At 44.5% G+C, this 22,457-nt stretch overlaps 1 long non-coding RNA gene across 1 annotated transcript; it reads right to left on the bottom strand.

Annotated features, from left to right (window-relative positions):
• Window positions 1–1,169: 1,169 nt before the first annotated feature.
• Window positions 1,170–21,813, bottom strand: LOC115655448. The gene is made up of 3 exons (XR_004001392.1): window positions 21,683–21,813; window positions 12,161–12,299; window positions 1,170–1,335 (listed from the first exon to the last, which is right to left on the bottom strand). It is a non-coding gene; the product is annotated as an uncharacterized LOC115655448 (long non-coding RNA).
• Window positions 21,814–22,457: the final 644 nt, after the last annotated feature.

Below are 22,457 nucleotides of genomic sequence, written 5' to 3'. Positions count from 1 at the left end.
TCGTGCTCTCTTATTTGTCAGTGTTTGATTTTGCAAAGGGACACATTTCTGTTTAGCCAAAGTGAGCAGAGATGCCTCGTACTTGTGTGAACAGTGCAGATAACTTCTGCTATGTTTGTGGTGAAGTGACTTTTGCATCACAAAAGCGCAGTATAACCACTATGATTAAGAAAGCCTATCACCTTTATTTTAGCTGCAAAATTGGAGATCAGGACAAGAGGTGGGCCCCACACATATGCTGCAACACTTGTGCAACAAATCTTCGCCAGTGGTTGAACAGGAAAAGGAAATCTATGCCTTTTGCAGTGCCAATGATTTGGAGAGAGCCAACAGATCATACCAGCAATTGTTACTTCTGCATAGTGCCTCCAGTTGGGAAAGGTGTGTCAAAGAAGAAAAAGTGGACTGTGCAGTATCCAAACATTCCATCAGCTATACGCCCAGTACCCCACGGAGGAGGACTGCCGGTTCCTGATGCATCAGAATCATTCTCATTTGAGTCAGACGAGGAAGAGGAAGAGGATGAAACTTCTGGTCCTGAACCATCAATGTCACAGGACCCACATTTTCTCCCATCCTCCTCCTCTGAACCACACCTCATAACACAAAGTGAACTGAATGACCTTGTCAGGGGTTTGGAACTACCCAAGAGTAAGGCAGAGCTGTTGGGCTCCAGACTACAGCAGTGGAATCTCCTGGCAGGCTATCAGGGCAAATGGAGCCCATCAATGCTTGCAGACTATTGCTGGACAAGAGATGCTCCATTTAATGAATACAAGAGACAAGCCAAGAAGCGCCGAGTAGACACTGAATAGGACTAAACTATGTACATAATAGGTTTTTGCCTTTTGTTTCATAATACATTTTATTTATATAACCCTTTTGCTGATTTTTAAAGTGTTACATAAACAGGACAGGTGAAATATTATCATGTAAAGCAACCATAAACACATGAAAAGACCTAGGTTTACAATGTATGATTAAAACTCTACTATCTACACAATATACATAGACATAAAATGTAAAAACTTAAGTATCTTAGAAACAGTAGCCAATCAGTTGTTTTAATTGTCATATTTGAAGTCAGCACATCAAAATACATAATAAATATCCCATTTTATCTCTGAAGCAGACGACTTCTCAAAAATTGTAGACCAGTGTTATATATGAAAAGATTTTTAAATCCTTCTGGAGTGTAGTTCAGGTTTTTTTTTTTTGCAATTTGATATATTACTTGTATTATAGTAGAATCTTCAGGAGGCAGTCAGGGCCCCATTGTGTTAAACATAGCGTATACTGAGTGAGAGACAGTAGCTGCCTGGAAGACTTTACAATCTAAAGAGACAAAACCAACAAAGGGTAGGAGAGAGGATGCATTAATATATTTCCTTTTTAATACAATCTTGCTCCCTGCTCCCCCCCCTCCACATTTTACAAATGGAGCTAGTCACAACAGATTGTCAACTCCATCACCATAGTGACATGTAAGTATGTTTTGGCCAAGTTCCCCCTCCACACACTAATACTGAACACAAAAACGCTGTCTCTCATGGCGTCTCCTGGCACAGTCATGCCCCTCTGTTTTATAGCAGTGCATCATTCCCCTCCACCCTCCATTCCTCAATAGGAAATGTACTTTTCCAGTATCTGGTAATATATTTTCTAGTTCAGGCCAGAAGAATTTGTATCTGGTCCAGATGATACATACAGGGGAGGAAGTAATCATTTTACAAAAGACAACTCAACTTCAGTCTCATTTTTTCTATATATTTCACTATGCGCTATATTGCAGAGCAAGTCAAAAATGGATGGGAAAGGAACTGAAATGTTTCCAGGGCTCATGAGACACTCATTTTTCATTTTTGAAGGTTTGTTGTGAAGTTTTTAATTGAAAATCTTCTTGAAATGCTCCTTTAAGAAAACCCAGGTTTAAGTTAGTGAATGTTCTTTTTGTAACTGGCTTGATAAGAGGAGGAAAAAAAAGTTATGCCAAAAAAATAAGTTTTTTGGAGTGGTTTTCAAAAAGGTCATTTTTTGTACAGTATGTGTCAAGCAGCTCTCCTGGATTGTGGCTTAGCTACAGTCCCTCCGTTTATAGTGATGGGTGTGGTTAGATGTTGATGATGTTTGGCTGTGTGTATGTGTGTTTCCTTTGTGTGCCACCCCAGCCCTGTGAAGATAGCTGGCACGGCAGACCTCGAGCAAACCACCCAATGACCACAAGATCCGTTAAGGGACAAAGACACCCAGCCAGGTTTATTTTTCAATGAAGCACTGTACTAGCATTCCACTGACTTTACTGGACCACTAATACATGTATGCCCATAAGAAAGGACCAGCTCAGTTGAATGGCAGATAAAGATATTCCCTCCAAGACCCAGCTTTATACCCCGATAAAAACAACTTAGTACTGCCCCTCTGATGTGGCTAGTTATTACCCATCACCTTGTACATGTTGGTTCCATCAAAACATTTTTATTACGTACTATTATCCTGACCTTATCTTTTAGGAGGGGCGAGTATGTTCCTGTTATTTAGGGGGAATGTTTTTGTATCATTTTTAATATTGGAATGTTTTGGTACCACTTGATATTGAGATGTGTTTGCCTGAGTATTTTGTGAATAGCATTTCTTAAGAATGTGTATTTTTGCAATATTAGCCTTGTTCTTTCAAGACTTTGTGAGAAGCTCTTGCCTTATGCCAGGCCTTTGATACAAGGGCTTATGTGGCTTAATGAATGGGGGTGGCAACCTAGTGACAGATGATGTGAAAAAAGCTTAAGTACTCAATGCTTTTTTTGCCTCGGTCCTCACAGACAAGGTCAGCTCCCACACTGCTTTTCTGGGCAACACAGTATGGGGAGGAGGTGAGTAGCTCTCAGTGGTGAAAGAACAGGTTAAAGACTATTTAGAAAAGCTGGACATGCACAAGTCCATGGGTCCAGATCTAATACATCCAAAGCTGCTGAGGGAATTGGCTGATGTGATTGCAGAGCCATTGGCCATTATTTTTGAAAACTGAAGGCAACCAGGGGAGGTCCTGGACAATTGAAAAAAGGTAAATATAGTGCCCATATTTAAAAAAGAGAAGGAGAACCCAGGAAACTATAGACTGGTCAGCCTCATCTCAGTCCCTGGAAAAATCATGGAGCAGGTCCTCAAGGAATCCATTTTGAAGCTCTTGGAGGAGAGGCAGGTGATCAGGAACAGTCAACATGGATTCACCAAGGGCAAGTCATGCCTGACCAACCTGAATGCCTTCTATGATGAGATATCTGGCTCTATGGATATGGGGAAAGTGGTTCACATGATATATCTTGACTTTAGCAAAGATTTTGATATGGTCTCCCAGAGTATTTTTGCCAGCAAGTTAAAAAAGTATGGATTGGATGAATGGTATACAAGGTGGATAGAGAGCTGGCTAGATTGTCATGCTCATTGGGTAGTGATCAATGACTCAATGTCTAGTTGGCAGCTGGTATCAAGTGAAGTGCCCAGGGGTCGGTCCTGGGGCTGGTTTTGTTCAACATCTTTATTAATGGTGTGGATGATGGGATATATTGCACTCTCAGCAAGTTTGCAGATGACACTAAACTGGGGGGAGAGGTAGATACACTGTATGGTAGAGATAGGGTCTAGAGTGATCTAGACAAATTGGAGGATTGGGCCAAAAGAAATCTGATGAGGTTCAACAAGGATAAGTGCAGAATCCTGCACTTAAGATTGAAGAATCCCATGCACCACTATAGGCTGGGAACTGACTGGCTAATCAGCAGTTCTGCAGAAAAGGACCTGGGGATTACAGTGGATGAGAAGCTGGATATAAGTCAACAGTGTGCCCTTGTTGCCAAGAAGGCTAATGGCATACTGGGCTGCATTAGTGGGGGCATTGCCAGCAGATCGAGGGAAGTGATTATTCCCCTTTATTCGGCACTGGTGAGGCCGCATCTGGAGTACTGCATCCAGTTTTGGGCCCCCCACTACAGAAAAGATGTGGACAAATTGGAGAGAGTCCAATGGAGGGCAACGAAAATTGTTAGGGGCTGGGGCACATGACTTACGAGGAGAGTCTGAGGGAATTGGCCGTGCTTAGTCTGTAGAAGAGAAGAGTGAGGGGGGGATTTGATACAGCCTTCAGCTACCTGAAGAGGGGTTCCAAAGGGGATGGAGCTCAGCTGTTCTCACTGGTGGCAGATGACAGAACAAGGAGCAATGATTTCAAGTTGCAGTGGGGGAGGTCTAGGTTGGATATTAGGAAACATTTTCACTAGGAGTGTGGTGAAGCACTGGAATGGGTTACCTAGGGAGGTGGTGGAATTTCCAGCCTTAGAGATTGTTTAAGGCCTGGCTTGATAAAGCCCTGGCTGGGATGATTTAGTTTGTGCTGGTCCTGCTTTGAGCAGGGGCTTGGACTGGATGACATCCTGAGGTCTCTTCCAATCCTAATCTTCTATGACTCTATGTTTTAGGGCCTTTAGGCTCTCTTCCCACTACAATGGGCAGACACCCCACCCACCCCAGAAGAAGCCCGAGAGCAAGGGAGACGGTGCCTTAGACAGAGTTACAGTCTCCTCCTCTCTTCCCCCTAGCACTTGGAGGTATATGTGGGGATAGTAACTGTCACTGAGGTTGGACCATTCTGAGGTTGCTCAGTTAGATTGGCCAGTGTACTAGGTGACTATCCCCTTCCTGCGTGCTTGCTTAGAGTGGAGTTGCAGGAGCACAGCACTGAATTACCCCTGCACGACTAGGCCCAAGGGGCTGGGGACCTGTGTATGGATATAAAACACCCTTCCACCCCTTACAACCAACACTGCATGAGCACAAAGACCAGGGACAGCCCAGCCTTATGTCTCGCCACTAATGTCTTGTTTTGAGGCAATCCCAAAGCTCTGCAGTGCATTTCCTCTGAGAAGCATTACATACCCTGCATCCTTCTGTGGGCTTGCTTAGGCAGAGAGTTAGTGAGCGGCAAGCTGGGGCATAAGTCTACAGCATACTAATGTGTATGCCCTACCTGGCTGGGTGGACCATGCTACCACACACTAAATTCATATTAGGGACCTTTAAGTGCATGGCAGCAAGGTCCACATGGCCATTTATTGTGCAGCAGGCTAGTGCATTACAGATCAATACCCTTGCTTGCCCTGCATTAACTTTCCAGTTAGACAAGCCCCAGGTGGATGTTAACAGTGTCTTACTCCATCAGAATGATACAGATTGCTAGCCAAATTGTTGTGAGTTAGTCTAGACTTGGACTGTGAGCAGGTGGCCTTGCATTTTGTGAAATGAGTTTTACTTTATGGCATAAATGAGGAACTTGCCATCCACAAGCTAGAAAACAAACCTGCACAGAAGCCAAGAGACTGCTGCCAGGGATATCTACAGGGCTGGCTCCAGGCACCAGCCGAGCAAGCTTGTGCTTGGGGCGGCAGATTCTATCGGCAGATTCTATGGGGCGGCATTCTACCCAATCCTAGGGTGGCACGGTGGCTTTTTTTTTTTTGTTTGCTGCTCCGGCCACCCTGTAGGGGGTGGCGGTGCAGAGAAGGGGAGCACCCTGCAGCAGACTTGGCAGGGCAGCCCACATCCTTCCCTCCCCACCAACCGGAGTGGAGTTGAGCGCTCCTGGCAGATGGCGCAGCAAATCGGGGCCGCGGGGCAAGTGCCCCACTGAAGCGCTGGCTGTCCCTCTTCTCTCTCTCTCCCCCATTCCCTTCCCCTCCCCCCCATTAGATTGGGTGCGTACTCTGCAGCACAGGGAGTTCCCTGGCTCCGGCTGCCCTGTAGGGTTTTTTGTTTTGTTTTTCCCCTGCTTTGCTGGCTGCATGGTTGTTTCCCCCCACACGCATACTTTGCTGCTCCAGCCGCACCATTTTTGTGTTGTTCCCCCCGCAGCTTTGCTGCTCCAGCAGTGCCATGTCCCCCCCAGCTTTGCCGCTCCAGCTGCGCCGTGTTCCCCCTCCCCCGGTTTGTCACTCCAGTCGCATCGTTTCCTCCGCCCCGCTTTGCTGCTCCAGTGGCCCCGCCCCTTTTTTTTTTTGCTTGGGGCGGCAAAAAAGCCAGAGCTGGCCCTGAGTGTCTATACATGTTTTTAAGGGAAAGGATCTGTGCCAGGGGTATCATATGGGAAATATAAATGTAGCCAATATTTTAGCATTAGAGACCAAATCCTTGATCCCCCATTCTACCTCCTTGGCATGGCATCAGCCAATCACTATGTCCAGGGGAAAATGTCTACTGGGTCAGGCCCTGAGATGGCAAACACATGTGAGGAAAGGAATCCTGGGAATAGAGGCAAAAGGTCAGATCAGCCTGTTTGTCTTACAGCTAGGTGGGAAGCTGTTTTCCCGTTCTGCGAGAATCTAAGGTTTCAAAAGTTTTTGTCCTAATTCAGAACAGGAAAAGTCAATGTCTCAAATATTTTTGTGAACAGAAAAGATTAAAAAGTTTTAAATTAGGGTGATCAAATCATTTTGTTTCAATTAAAATCTTGTTTAAAACTTTAAATTAGGTTAAATTTCAAAATAATTATTTAGAATACAAAACAAGAACTTTTTCCCTTAGAAAATGTCAAAACAGGTCATTGACAATTTCAAAACTTGTCAATGTTTTCTTCCAAATGAGAAGTTTCTGAAAACTCTCTCTTTCCTGCAGAGTTCTCTTTTTGATAGATTTATAGCAGAATATTCCTGAGCAGCTCTAGCTGGTTTCTGCGTGCCAGAGGTGTTCACCAGAATCAGGCTGCTGCACAGTGTTTCTTGCACTTCCACTAATGGCATCATCTCCCCAGGCCACTAGCCAGCTACTGGAAGTGTTAGACTCTCTCTGATCCTTGGCAGGGCGCTGATTGGCCAGAATAAGCAGTAAGCAGGCCCTGTGGATTTTTATACCACCACACAGATTGCAACAAAAACAGTGAAGTTAGATAGAGTCAGATCCATGATACTCAGCAGAAATAATTACTCCTCTGCTACACATCTGCAGACTCCATGCTGTGCTTTGATCAACAGCCCTTAGCTATTATGATTAAATGGCCATGGGACTGGCCAAGGAATTTGAAGAACTCATGGAAAAACAAGTTAAGTACTGTTTTTATGTAATAGAAGGGCACCATTAAAGCCCTGAGGTTGCATACTGTATGCCCTGATGTCAAAAATATTTCCTCTCTTCCTGTTCACCCGCCTGAAATGCCTTTTGGAACCACCACGACATTACAGCAAACTTTGCTAGTCTTTTACTAAATCACCACAGACTTGTCATGTGATAGTCCCATATTTCCAGTCCCATCACTGCAGAACAAGGATATTTTTGTTTGTAAACACAGCAGAGCTGTAACTATCCCCCCAGTGATCTTATAAACTTATTTCTATAGCACTGCAAGTGTATACAACTCTTTACAAACTCAAATAAGACTCATGCACTGCATAAAAAAAGCTTATGATATAAGCTGAACCCAGTATTGTCAATCTCATATTCAATAATTGTGACACAGATCTCCTCTCCCAACCCCAAAACCATGACATTTAAGAAAAATTGACATTCACTTGCCTTTTGGCTTCTGTGCCATCAGAGCACACTCAGGTCAAATTTTCAAGCTTTTCTATAACCATGAGCATTAGAAATCTTTAAAAAATGAAAACAGAGATTCTCACCTAGTCACCTGACTCCAGGAGCCAGAACTTTAAAAAAATGACACTAGATATTGCAGGACTGCTCATCAAAATTGCAAGAGTGGGCAACAATGTAAACAAGACAGAGACAAGCAAGACAGATCAGGAGAAGAAGGGAGGGGGTCATTGATCAGAAGAGAGGGGGATTGCTAGAGGAAATAGGATTAAGACAGGGGCTTGGCAATTGAGCACAGGGAAGGTGTTCCAGTTGTAGGGGGATGTCATAAACAGATAAGTAAGAGTTAATAGAACAGAAGTACTTCACATCTCTTTTGCCTGTAAAAGGTTAACAAGATCAGTGAGCCTGGCTGTCACCTGACCAGAGGACCAATCAGGGGACAGGATACTTTCAAATCTTGAGGGAGGGAAGTTTTTGTGTGTGCTGTTAGTGTTTGGTTGTTGTTTCTCTCTGGGTTCTGAGAGTGACCAGACGTGCAACCAGGTTTCTCTCCAATCTCTCCCATACAGGCTCTTATACGTCCAGAATAGTAAGTACTAGGTAGATAAAGCGAGCTAGGCTTATGTTTGTTTTCTTTATTTGCAAATGTGTATTTGGCTGGAAGGAGTTCAAATTTGTATTTTGCTGAAAGGCTTTTAATTTGTACTTGTATACTTAGGCTGGGAGGGTATTCCCAGTGTCTATAGCTGAAAGACCCTGTAACATATTCCATCTTAAATTTACAAAGATAATTTTTACTGTTTTTCTTTCTTTAATTAAAAGCTTTTCTTGTTTAAGAACCTGATTGTTTTTTTTATTCTGGTGTCAGATCCCAGGATACGGGGTCTGGGTCCACCAGGGAATTGGTGGGGAGAAAGGAGGGAAGGGGGGGAGAGAGGTTAATTTTCTCTCTGTGTTAGGATTACTTTATCTCTCAGGAAGAGTCTGAGAGGGGGAGAGAGAAGGAGGGGGGAAGATGAATTTTCCTCTCTGTGTTAAGATTCAAGGAGTTTGAATCACAGTGATCTTCCAGGGTAACCCAGGGAGGGGAAGCCTGGGAGAGGCAATGGTGAGGGAAAAGGGTTTACTTTCCTTGTGTTAAGATCCAGAGGGTCTGGGTCTTGGGGGTACCCGGGCAAGGTTTTGGGGGGACCAGAGTGTACCAGGCACTGGAATTCCTGGTTGGTGGCAGCTCTACAAGTACTAAGCTGGTAATTGAGCTTAGAGGAATTCATGCTGGTACTCCATCTTTTGTACGCTAAGGTTCAGAGTGGGGAATTATACCATGACAGGGGATCAAGGCATGAACAGGCATGAACATAGCACAGTGACTTCAGGGAAGCTGTGGTGGTTTCTATCATCTAAGGCTCTGGCCCAGAGACTAGCAAACTGAGAGGAGTGGAGAGAGAGTGAAAGGGAATCAACAGAAGGAGTCCAGAGATGTTGTGGGGACAGGATTGTGTCTGGGCTTGCAGGATGATGCAGAGAAGCTGAAATATGATGCTAGAAGAAACTAGAAACCAGTTTAGGGATTGGTCACCTTACCATGAGCCAGCTATAGCATCCCCAGAGATGGAATTGTCACATCCCTGACACTAAACAGTGGGCACAACCGAGTGAACCGAGCAAGGTCAGCGCAGGCTGACTGGAAAACAGGAGGCTGGAATGTGGTTTACAAACCAGAACACTGGTGATAGCAGCACCACAGCCAGAAGCAGAAGAAGAGTGTGTAACTCTTTAACCTGAGCTGTCTCCAATAATTACTAAAAAAAAAAATATGTCAAAACAACCCCAACACTGAGTTAAGGTTACTAAGGACAAGGTTAAGGTTACTAAGGACAAACACCCAAACCCACAGAATTTAGGAAATGTAGAAAAAAGCCATACAGCGGTCTCCATTAAGGAATTCTACACACCACCACACCACCCACCAGAATGTGGCATTGCAGAGGGTCTTCACCTCAAGCATCCCCTTTGCCAGCTGATCTGGTTCTGCCACAGTACTCTTCTACTGACTTGGCCCTCTGGCCTGATCACATATAAGGTCAGTCCTCTTCCAGGGTAGCAGAGGTCCAATTAAACAAACAAACTACATCATGCTTTATCCCCTTGGGCCTGACAGGTTTCCCACTACCTCCCCTCCCTGGGGATTCCGGAAGCTTCTCCCAGTGGCCTCCCTATTTCTTACGGGCCCTAGCTCTGAACTTCCCACAGGAATCTAAGCTGCTGCCTGCAGCTCCTAACCCAGCTTCCTTCTGACTGTGCTCCTTTAAGCCATTTTATCACAAGACTCAAGTGTTCACCGTCCTAACAGCTGACCCCTCATCCTGCCCTCTCAGACTGGGCTGCAGTTAATTACTACACAAGAGGGGCTGATTGAACAGGGTTGGACTAGCCCCAGGCATCTTGGGGCATAAAGGGGCAGGGCATCCTATAATCTACTACCTTCTCCCACATGCACCCCCAAGCAGTAGCAAAGAACCCTGAGATATGCAGGGCCCACAGGAATTTATAGAGCACAGCATTGCTAACTCCTATGCTTTTATCACAAGTCTCATGGCATTTTTTTAAAGCCCTAACTCCTAGAGTCAGGTAATAATGTGGGAATCTCAGGTTGTGTATTTATTTTTTTATCAAGGATCTAGCCCTCAGGGTTCTGGATTAAAACTTGAAAACATCCATGATAAGGGCTCAGACATCAGAGGGAAAATAGAGCCCAAAATTTAAGATCGCATGGTATTTTGGGGTCTTTTGATTTTTTTGAACAGTTGAGGCAGCTGAAGGAAGATAGATGTGTTTGGACCATAAATAAATGTTATGTTATCTTTTTTTGTGTGTCACACTGGGATCATAGGCTCAATTATACCATTGCAAGGCAAAGCATTCCACTCTGGCTCTGTTCCATCAGAGCATTTAAGTAGGTGCTTAGCTTTAAGCAGGTGAGTAGCCCCATTGAAATCAACAGGACTTGAGCATGCCCTTAAAGTTAAGCAGGTGCATAAATGCTTTACTGAACAGGGGTGAGGTTGCTCCTGTGACTAAAGTCAAGCACACGGTTAAGTACCTTGCTGAATGAGGGCCTTAGCCTATAAACCACAATTCATAGAGTAGTTCTTTCAAAAGAAGATCCCCTCAGCAACAGAACCTGCTCCTTTCAAAACTAGAAGATCAAAGTTCTATAATTCCTTCATATTTTAATAGTTCTCTTTCCATCTGTCATACACCAATGAGTCATTGGGAATTAAGCTCTCCTCTGGGGAGTGCCACATCTTAAGCACTTCTGTACCTTGTAAGCCGCTTGCAATTGTGCAGCTTATCAGTTATTCACTCAGTCTGTGAATGAGCCTCAGCTTCTCATTCATAAACCAGCCCCTACTCCTTGAATAAAAGGGGAGGAGAGAGGCACTTGCTGTGTTTCTGTCATCTCTTTCACACACTGGCCTGCGCTTGCTGAATCAATGGGGACCCCAGGCAACCTCTGGCTTTGTTGTGTTGTGCCAGGGTTTTCCCTATTAAAAGAGAAGCCCTAACTCCTAGAGTCAGGTAATAATGTGGGAATCTCAGGTTGTGGGAATCTCAGCCCCAGCACAACAATGATCTAAAGGCAGAGAAAACCCATCTGCAGATAGAAGCCCCCTTTGTACAGGGAAGAATGCCTGAAAAAAGCTTTAATAAAATAGACCGAGTTCTTGAACGTTGCAGGTTAATGAGGGAGTGGGCGTTGATTTAACAATGGAGAAGGATGCTGTGTTTACATAATGGAGGCAAAGAGAGGAGGATGAAGTAGCAGTCAGAGAGATAAAAGACCTGTGCTCATGAATGAACTCCAGACACAGCCCTGCTGCATAAAGAGAAGCCTCTTACTGGTATGGCATTGTTGTGGCATATCTGCTTCTTGTCTCAGCCAGAACCTAAAAATGTAGATATAGAAATGTAGATCCTTAGAGCACTAGGAAATACCCAAAGGGTAACAAGATTTGCAAATATGAGTAGAGATTTTTGGAGCCTCATTTTTTTGGGTGGCCAAATTGGCATGCTATAAAAAGGCCCTGTTTGAAAGTGCTGTGAAAATCAGGCCCTATTAAAAGGTCTTTCAATTTCGGCACTTGAAATCACTTATGAAAACCTTGGGCACTGTTTGAATTTTAGATGACAGCTCAGATCAGATATTGCTTTATTGGAATGTCATCTGTCCCTGATGTGAACAAAGTTCAGTGGTGACACTATGCCTTCAAGGTAGGCAACAATGTGCCTGAGCTAAGTATGATAAGTGTTTGAATGTCTATTCAGACCAACCCACAAAATGCCAAACCTACTGATCTTTGCCTGTCACTAATTCAAATCAATCACTCAGAATGATGGATGTGGGCAGGTATGTGCTACCATGTATGATTTTTAATTCTGAGGTGCAATGTTTCTTTTGGGAAATGACAGATTTGGTCCATTCTTCTTCAGGCCTTTCACTGATTATTTATAACAACAATGCTAGCTTCTGCAGAGACCCCAGGGGGGTCCCCATGTGTCAGGATGGCCCCCCTGAACAACTCACCCTTCTTGAGAGGGAGGCTTTTTTTTAAACCTCTTCAGTCCTTTTGATTCACCTCCTAGAATTGTCTCAAGTGTTTGCTGAGAAGTGGCTTGTCTTGAGTCATTCTTCCCTTCCTGCTTGTTTTTCCTCTAACAGCCCTCTATTAAACAAACAAACAAAAATTCAGATAGTAAACATCCCAATAAACAGGTCAACATACATTGTTCATAATTAGTACAGAGCAGCTCTGATTCCATCACATATGCTCCTTATTTTATTATGGGAAAGCCACATTCCTTTTGCCTCAGGATTATTTGATTAATAAGGCAAGTCATATACCTTGAGGAGTCCCTGCCTCCAACACACCTTACAGAACAGATGTACCATCACCTAGAGATTTGAGGGTAGGCACTTCAATAAATGCATACATACATTTGAACCCATAGTTCATTATCATGCGTTTGTATTATGGTAGCACTTTGTGGCCCAATGTGCTAGCCTTTTCCACAGCTCCCATTGGCCGGGAACAGCAAACCACAGCCTCTGCGAGCGGCTGCAGGTTGCCTACCATTGTGCTAGGGTCTATATGAACATAGACACACCCACAGGGCTCAGAGGAAAACAGAGGTCCAAGGAGGTGAAGGGAATGGCTGTGGATGACACAGCAAAGCCAGGAATAGAAACCAGTGCTCCCAAGTCCTGGTCCAGTGCACTGTTCTCTGGACCAAGATGCCTCACAAGAAATTACACCTCCAAAGAGGGAGGCTGGTTTTCAACATTTGGCCTTTCATTGTCAATGGAAAAAGCAGTCCCTCTTTACTGTGTGTCCTGGAGATGCGTGCACAACATTTTGAACCATCCTGTGGCTTAATTGGCTTGAGAGTTGCTTGTTGGCTAGTTTTTGGCTTGTAGCTTGTTGCAGCTTGTTTTTGATTGGCTCCCAGCAAGCAGGGGCAAGGGGCAAGCACAGGCAAGATGGGGAGAGAGTCAGGGGTGCACAGTCCCAGACTGCACGCCAGGGGGAATCTAGTCACAGGGTATTGGGGTTCTTAGGGATTGGCTTGTTTTGGCCTTGTTTTGAAATGGGAAGGGCTTGATTTTTGGCTTATTGTGAAAGTCCGGGTGCTAATTTACTGTGTGAAAGTTGGCAACTGTGCCTCCCACTGGCCTTGGGTATCTATAGGGAGCTCTTTATGCAACCTCTTTTATATCCCCTTTTGCCACAGCTGCCAGCAAGGGTGTCAACTAATGCCAGTTGTCAGGGTGATTTGTGTATTGCTGTCTGTGCTGGGAACACCAGGTTGACACCCAAGCCCCTGAATAGCAATCCAATGAGTAATTGTTTGCGTTGCTTCAAAAAGGGGTCAGATTTGAACCCAGGACCTAGCAATAAATCCCAGCCTACTGAGCCATTTAAATCTCTTGTGTGGGGCAGATGCTATAACAATTTAAAGCAAGGCAACTCCACTTATGGGAGTTACAGAGCATTCTATTTCTCCCGGGAGATGGATACCATCACATCAAATTTGGACCAAATTTATGTTCTCTCTGGGGCCTGCCGACCTCACAGATTTGATCTATTGAAATCAGTGGAGTTGTGTTGAGACACTGTAATCGTTAGTGTAGACAGCACCTCTACCAGTAGATAGGGATAACTATCTTAATGTTATCTTGTATGTTGTCGATCTGATCTGGAGGGCGAGTAGGATGTTCAGTCCTGCCTGTGTATACTGGAATTGGTGCTTGCATTGCCCCAATAAATCCATGTGCTTCCATCAGTGACTATTACAATGCACCAAGAATTTCCCAAATATCTTTGAACATCCATTATGTTTGCAAATCAACATACGGTTTGTTGCCAGTAAGTTGCATTCCTCCCCCAGTTCCGATCTTTTGGCAGTCATGTTTTTTAGATTGTAAGCTCTTTGAGGCAGAAACTCACACACACAGAAAGGCTCCCTACCCCCTTAATTGAAGTTAGTGTCTAGATATTACTGTAATCGAAATAAAACAAACTCTAGTCTCTACTGAAATGCTACAGCTTTCCCTGCCATTCTTCTTAACTTCACTTGGTGCCCTTTCTAAAACAGTTGTGGCAGGTTTCTGCTACATTTGTCTATTGTAGTTTGTTACTAAATATATATCTTACAGTGAGCTATAGCTCTTCAAGAACTAGGCAACTTATACTTTGAATAGATTATTCAATCATTAGCAGAAAAGCACTGTATAAAAAGTACAGCAAATTGCAGATAATTTGCTTTCTGCTGTTAACTTTTTCCCACAGGATTTAAAATCCAAGACAGCTCCAGGACAGAAGTTGTAGATTCTGCTACTGCACTACTGATCAAAGATTCACCACAAGCTAAAAATAGATTGCTATGAAAGCTATGAAGGAGAAGCTTTCTGTCCCATCTACTCCCATTATTTTTAAACAGAAAAAACCCATACAATACCTAGTCATAGCTGGGGATATTGTCTGCTTCACTTATGGCCTGATCTAAAGCCTAGTGAAGTCCACAGGAGTCTTTCCACTGATTTCATTGGGCTTTAGGTCTTGGCCCTTGGGGCTCAATCCTGCACTTCTCACCTTAGCAAAGCCAGTGGAAGTGTGGCCTGATTCTGCATTCCTGACTTTGGCTTCTGAAAAAAGATCAGCAATGTGGTGTGTCCCAAAGCTGCATTCAGTCTCCACAAGGGAGAGGAGCAGCAGGAACATCGCCAGGCAGAAACTTCCCTGACAAGTGGCAGTGAGCAGCTGGCTATTCCATTCAGCTCATCACAGCCAGGTCCAGCCCCAACTCCTACAGTGCTCTGGAACCCTTCAAGCGGATATTCCCAGACCTGCTGAAGAAGGTAGCATGGGCATTGTATATTGGCTTGGGGGCCAGCAGACCCTAGCAAGTAGTCACTGAGCAAATCAGCTGCAGCCAAGGAGCAGAGAGAAACCAACCAGAAAAAATTTATGAACCACTTCCGCAGAGACAACTAGTCACCCATATGCAAAGAACCACTGCTGTAGGCAGAGACTATATGTTCCTGCCAATAGTGTGTGTGTGGGGGGGGCACGGTGAGGGCTTCAGAAGTGTTACTGAGCATGCTCCGTCCAAGCCAAGCAGCAAATCTTGGGGTGCATGGAGGAGTGTTTCATGTAACCCTGCATGCCCATCCCTCACGCGTCACCTCTGACTGTCGGAGATATTGCAGTCTCAGAAACTGAAGGAGAGTGCCAAGATATATAGGGCTCTCTATGGACATGATGCTGGTGGAACATTACAAGCAGAACGCAGTTCCATTAGATGCCAAAGTGGCATGTATTCATGGGATGCATCCAGTTTACCTGAGAAAGTGTGTTCTAATCCATCCCCATCCTACTTCCCCACTCTTCTCAGCAGCCTGCTTCATGGTTAACAGCCAAACGAAAACACCCTGTCCTCGCTGCACCCCAGAAACAATGGCCCGTCTGAGACACCGGTGAACTTCTCTTGGAGTCGTGCTGACCTAAATCGGAATTATCATCAGTTCCTTTATATTTATTACCGGGAAGAGTTGGCAGCATTAGTGGCTTCTGCAATGATTAATGGGTTTAAACGCCTAATCCGCTCCAGAAGAGGAAATGAAAGCCAAGCCGAACAACACACACACACACACACACACACACACACACACACACACACACACACACACACACACACACACACACACACAGAAATACATTTAACAACTGTGTGCTGTGCTGAGGAACTCAAGAAAGTTTAGCTAAATTTTTTTTCATGTGGTTGGTTTGGTGCTAAATTATGGCAGCTGGCATTTGAAGGCAGGGTGGGCAAACGGGATGTGGGTGACAGGAAATAATTACTTCAGCTTCCTTATGTTGATTTTAGTTCTTCAACTAAACTCTGCAGAGGTGCTTCTTGCTCCAGACTCTTCAGCATAGGATCAAAACCGTCTAAGCAGTAAGAACACATTATGCTTCAGGGCCTAAGCCAGCCATTAGTTCATGGGACAAGGAATAAGATTCCCCTGTGGGCAGATAATTCCATTATGGGGTTTCCTGAAACTTTCTCTGAAGCTTTTGGTATCAGCGCCATCAGAGATAATACCAGAGAGGCTGGGCCACTGGTCTGATCCAGTGTACCAATTCTGACATGCCAGCTCACCCCTGGAGAAGTAGTCAATTCAGAACCTAGTTCATCCACTCCTATGTATGTGCCTAGATGGTCCATATCTTCATAGGATCCAAGTATAGATAGCATCTATCAGAATCAGGAATTGAACCTAGGTCTCCCAAGGTCTGTTTACAAGCCCTTCCTTCCTACTCATCTTACAGTTCTTTGTTACAGATGGGTTACATAGCCTAGAGTTATGGTTGCCAACCCTCCAGGATTGGCCTGGAGTCTCTATTGAAAGTAACCATGGTGATTTTAACAGGATGTTTTAAGAAAATGACATTACGTCATGTTGGGGGGGAAAATCTCCTGGAATAGCTTCAGTCAGAGTTGGCAACCCTACCCAGAGTCCAGCACATTGTTTTGCCCACTTTAGCTAAAACAAGCAATGACACTATCTACAATACCACTCCATCAGGGAGATACAAATCAAGGTGCAAGGATACTGGAGGCACACCGAGAAACAGACACGAACACTTGGAGCAGCGTGACTGCAAAATGTTCAGCTCTCAGCGATCCCACATGCTGGGCTGCCTAGACGGAGAGGGCTGAGAGTGTGGGTTTCAATTAAAAGGCTCGGGACGTCCAAATATCACAGCCAAGTAGTTCTCTAGTAATACATTTGGTTATGGATATGACTTTGGATTTAAACTCTTAACAGAAACATTATAGGGACTGTTAAGACAAAACACAATGAAGCTGACTCTCTGGAAGGGAGCCTCAGATTCCCCATATGCTCAGCACCAGATGTTTAAATCAAAGCTACCATGGGAGACCAGGATTGCACTAAAAACAGGAGAGAGGAAAGCACTCAGGGAACTGTCTCCCCCACAGCCTTGTTAATTAGAAGTAGAACAATGGCCTCTCAGTGTACGCAGAGAGGGATGGATTATGGCTCAAAGATGGATTGAGACCAGTCAACTCAAAATAAGGGACACATGTCATTTATTTATTTTTCAGGTGAAGCAGTGGGGCTGCACGCTGTGGGGCCCTTTTGTAGTATATAGGGTTGGTCCTCTGGGTCAGGGGTTCCAGCTCCTGTGTTTGATCCTTTCCTAACCCACCAATGTGGTGCGACACGAGCCCATAACTCAGGTTATTCTGGTCTCAGGCTTGGTTATAAATCCAAGAGTTGGACCAGGATCGCAAACCTGCCAAGTGAATCTGGGCCAGTTTATAGTTTAAACCAGGCAGGATCTGGTGGTTTTGACATGCCATCAAGTAAAACACTAAGCAAGGATTTTGCAAGGCACAAATGCCTTACACCTCCTGCTTAATAATTAGTAACTAAGTACATGGTAGATAGCTTACAATGGCTGAATAGTTATAGTAGACCCAAATCAAAATACTAAACTCGCCATGCCACAAAGCCTGCAAGAACTCCAAACATTTTACCTGGGCTTCACAGCTCTGGAAAGGGCCCCACACTGTAAGAAGATAACCCCTGAGTTAGCTGAGACACACATGATTGACTAACATAAGCCTTTAGAAAACACTATAAACTCAGTTCAAGACTTGACCTAGGTAATTATATGGAGCTTGATCCAGAGCCCACTGAAGTCAATTGGAGTCTTTCTAGTGACTTCAAAGGGTTTTGGGTCAGAACTCTAATGTATATAGATACAAAAATTTATATAGCAATGTTTATATGAAATGTTAAGTAAATCTGGATATTTTGTGGAATTAACTGATTCCAAGGCCAGACAATCATCTAGTCTGACCTCTTGTAAAACACAAGCCAGAAAACTTCCCCAGAATAATTCCTAGAGCAGATTTTAGAAAAAATTTAGAACAGTGCGGAAAAAAGACATATCTGGCTTCAAGACTAAGCTTGATAAGTTTATGGAGGGGATAGTGTGATGGGATAGCCTAATTTTGGCAATTAATTGATCTTTGATTATTAGCAGTAAATATGCCCAATGGCCTGTGATGGGATGTCAGATGGAGTGGGATCTGAGTTACTACAGAGAATTCTTTCCTGAGTGTCTGGCTGGTGAGTCTTGCCCACATGCTCAGGGTTTAGCTGATCGCCATATTTGGGGTCAGGAAGGAATTTTCCTCCAGTGCAGATTGCCGGAGGCCCTGGGAGTTTTCACCTTCCTCAGCAGTGTGGGGCATGGGTCATTTGCTGGAGGATGCTCTGCACCTTGAAGTCTTTAAACTATGATTTGAGGCCTTCAGTGGCTCAGACCTAGGTTAGGGGTTTGTTATTGAAGTGGATGAGTGAGATTCTGTGGCCTGTATTGTGCAGGAGGTCAGACTAGATGATCACAGTGGTCCCTTCTGACCTTAAAAAGTCTAGGACTAAAACCAGCCAAGCTTGATTTTAAAGTTGTCAGTGTTAGAGAATCCGCCACAGCTCCTGGTAAGTTGTTACAACAATTTATTACTCTCACTTTTAAAAACGTATGCCTTGTTTCCGGTCTGAAATAAGAGATAATCACACAGGATCTACTGTAATTGGCACCCAGAAAGGTTTCCTTTTGCCCCCAATGGACTTTCAGAAGTGTTCTCTAACAGATCCCCTCTCTCAGTATTTTCCTATTTCCCTTTTTTTACCCTAGGAGCACCTGGAGTCTCACAGACTCCTCCACAACTGAATCCATGCAGTGCGATGAACTACACTGATGTCTGAGTCAGATGAGCACACAGTTCAAGCCATCTCCACATCTTAAAAATAGGATAAACAACTTGCTGGAGAGAAGCAGCTTTTCTATTCATAGAAAGACTAATTTGCATATCGAGCAGCAGGTCTGATGGCACTCTCACAGGCTAGGTTTCACAAGAATGCACATCCCATACTTCTGAATCTCCAGGTTTAGCCTCTCTGTAGCATAGTGCAAACATTTCACGTTACTTCAAAAGATAGTCAGGGATCCTCCTGATAACTGTACTACCTGCAGTCCTTGCACGATCAGCCAGTGACAATCAGCCTAGGCAGTTCAGCACCTTTTCCAAAGAAAGCCTTGTGTGAAGAAACAACGTAATATCATCCAATCTGCTCTACCCTGAGTTGCAGTTTAGTTCCTGGAAGTGCTACTTTTAGCCAAATTCTACCCTGCTCCACCAGTTCGACTTTAAAGGGTTTGCTGCACAGGTGTAACAGTAGAAACTGGCCCTTATTTGATTAGGGAAGGTGGTCTGTATGATAGCAGAGCAACAGCTGCTAACTTGATTCCAGGGACCTCTTGAAATAGATGATAGAGGCTCATGCTTTTGAGCAAAAGGGCCAAATCTCTTTAGCTGGGGTTGTAACACTCTCATCCTCTGCAGATCAGGACAGAAGTGGGTTTGTCACACTCACCAGCAGGTTACAGTAGCACCGACCTAAAAAGACTGTATTGATCAGCTGAAGGTGCACTCATCCTGATGGCTGTTTAAGTGCAAGTTAGAGATGCTTTGGTTTGCGTTTGTGAAGAGGAGGGTATAACTCTACTCTCCTGGTCAGCATTATATTGACAAATTCTTTTCTAGACGTGCAGCAGCCTTATCCTAATGCCCCATTATTCATAGAATCATAGACATATAGGGCTGTAAGGGACCTCAAGAAGTCATCAAGTCCAGCCCCTTGCCCGGTGGCAGGACCAAGTAAACCTATACCAGTGGTGCCCAACCTTATTACTAGGAGGGCCACACAAACCTAAGCACAACCTTGTGTGGGTCACACAGATTCGACACATTTTCATAAGATGCAAAGTCACCTGTATTGATTTATATTTTAGATAACAACAATCTATGTGTAGTATTGTCTATTTAAAAACAAATAAAGAAATCAGTGAACAAAACATGTATCAGAATTATAGAAAACAGGAGGAAAAAATATAAAGAACACATAACCCTCTCCTTACTTAGCCATTAGTATGTTGTGTTGGAGCAGACCACAGGCTGTATGAAACGCTCTAGTGGGCCATGTACAGCCCGTGGCCCATAAATTGGGCACCCATGACCTGGACCATCCCTGACAGGTGTGTGTCCAACCTGTGTAAAAACTTACAATGATGGGGTGTCATAACATTTTTCCCAGATCTGGACCTTAGCGTCCAAAATATGGGTGTTAGCATGAAAACCTCCAAGCTTAGTTACCAGCTTGGACCTGGTAAAGCTGCCACCAGCCAGGAATCTATACAGTGCCTGGCACACTGTGGTCTCCCCAAAACCTTCCCTGGGGGACCCCCAGACTCAGATTCCCTGAGTCTCACAACAAAGGGGAATAAACCATTTCCCTTCCCCCTCCTCCCCTTCAGGTATTCCCTCCCTGGGTTCCTGGAGAGATATACAGAAGCAAGCTCCGTGAATCTAAACAGAGGGACTCCACCCTTCCTGTTTCCAGTCCTGGAAAACACAAGTACCGAGATAGCTAATCTCCCTTCTCCCTTACCCAGAGGGTATGCAAAGTCAGGCTTAGTAAATCTAACACAAAGACATTTTCCCCCTGACTTCTTTCTCCCACCAATTCCCTGGTGAGCTGCAGGCTCAATTCCCTGGAGTCCCCACTAAAGAAAAACTCCAACAGGTCTTAAAAAGAAAGCTTTATAAAAGAAAGAAAAATACATAAAAATGGTCTCTCTGTATTAAAGTGACAAATACAGGGTCATTTGCTTAAAAGAAAAAAATGAATAAACAGCCTTATCCAAAAAAGAATACAATTTAAACATTCCAGCAACTACACACATGTAAATACAAAAGAAAACAATATAAACCTATTATTGTCTTACTATTCTTGTACTTACAACTTGAAAACAGAGATTAGAAAGTCAGGAGACAGAAAGATCACTCTCAGAGCTGAGAGGGTCAGACACAAGACAAAGAACAAAGAACTCACATACAAACTTCCCTCCACCCAGATTTGAAAAAGTCTTGTTTCCTGATTGGTCCTCTGGTCAGGTGTTTTGAGGTAAAAGAACATTAACCCTTAGCTATCTGTTTATGACATGGGGATTCTGCAACCTCCCTTGGAAGCCTATTCCAGAGTTTAATTACCCTTATAGTTAGAACATTTTTCTTAAATAAAACCTAAATCTCCCTTGCTGCAGATTAAGCCGTTAGTTCTTGTCTTACCTTCAGTGGACATGGAGAACAATTGATCACAGTCCTCTTTATAGCAGCCCTTAACACACCTGAAGACTGATATCAGGTCCCCCCTCAGTCGTCTTTTCTCAAGACTGAACATGTCCAGTTTTCTAAACCTTTCATTATTTTTGTTGCCCTCCTCTGGACCGTTTTGAGTTTGTCCACATCTTTCCTAAGGTGTGGCGCCCAGAGTTGGACACATTACTCCAGCTGAGGCCTCAGTGCCGAGTACAGCGGGACAATTGCCTCCTGTGTCTAACGTAAGACACTCCTGTTAATACACTCATGACAGGGTTGCTCTACTCACCGCTGGACAGCGCCACCTCCTGGCGGTTCTGGGGATTAGCTCAGCCAGGCAGACGCTCCTTTCAGCAATGACACCCTGTTAGTTTCTCCTCTGCAGCCACTCTTTCGCTTCAGGAATGGCAGCATCCTCTTCATGATTCAGCCCTCCAGCCAGTTCACTGTTGTGGTTTCTCCTTCCGGGGGAGTGTATCATGGTTCCCACTCTTCAGCACCCTGAGGCTTCATTGCCTCTCAGGGCCACTCCCACAGTGACTGGCAAGGGAACCTGGGCCCGCCCTCTGCTCCGGGTTTCAGCTCAGAGACCCTGTACACAGCAGCCAAGATCCATTTCCTGCACCTTGCTGCCTTTTCCTGAGCTGCTTCTATACTTCCTGGCCAGTGCTTAATATGTAATGAAAGAGGTGCCATGGCTCAAGCAATTTTTTTACATTCATAATGGATGCAGCAAGCCCAGAGGTGCTGGGGCTATAAACTGCCACGCCTAGAGGGCTTAGCCCTGGCAAGTCCTGGCACAAGTTAAGCACTGGTCCTGGCCCTGCCCACTCCTCTGGGTTTGCCAGTCTCTCCACTCCCTCCTCCCATGGAGTAACTTTAGACAGCTCATTTCTCCAGCCCCCCAAACACACCTCCATTTTCCCAGGGAGTGACTATAGCCCCCTCTGCTTCTAATTTCCTGTCTTTTGTAGAAGTCTCACTTGTCCCTTAGAGGTGAGTGTCTCTTCAGTTAGCTGCCACCAGCCTAAAATGCCCCCATTTTCAGCCTGATTAGCTAATTC

The sequence above is a fragment of the Gopherus evgoodei genome, chromosome 7 (genome assembly GCF_007399415.2).
Source record: "Gopherus evgoodei ecotype Sinaloan lineage chromosome 7, rGopEvg1_v1.p, whole genome shotgun sequence".
Lineage (NCBI taxonomy): Eukaryota > Metazoa > Chordata > Testudines > Testudinidae > Gopherus > Gopherus evgoodei.
Note: the sequence above shows the minus strand (reverse complement) of the source record. Positions and strands in the feature narration are given on the sequence as shown.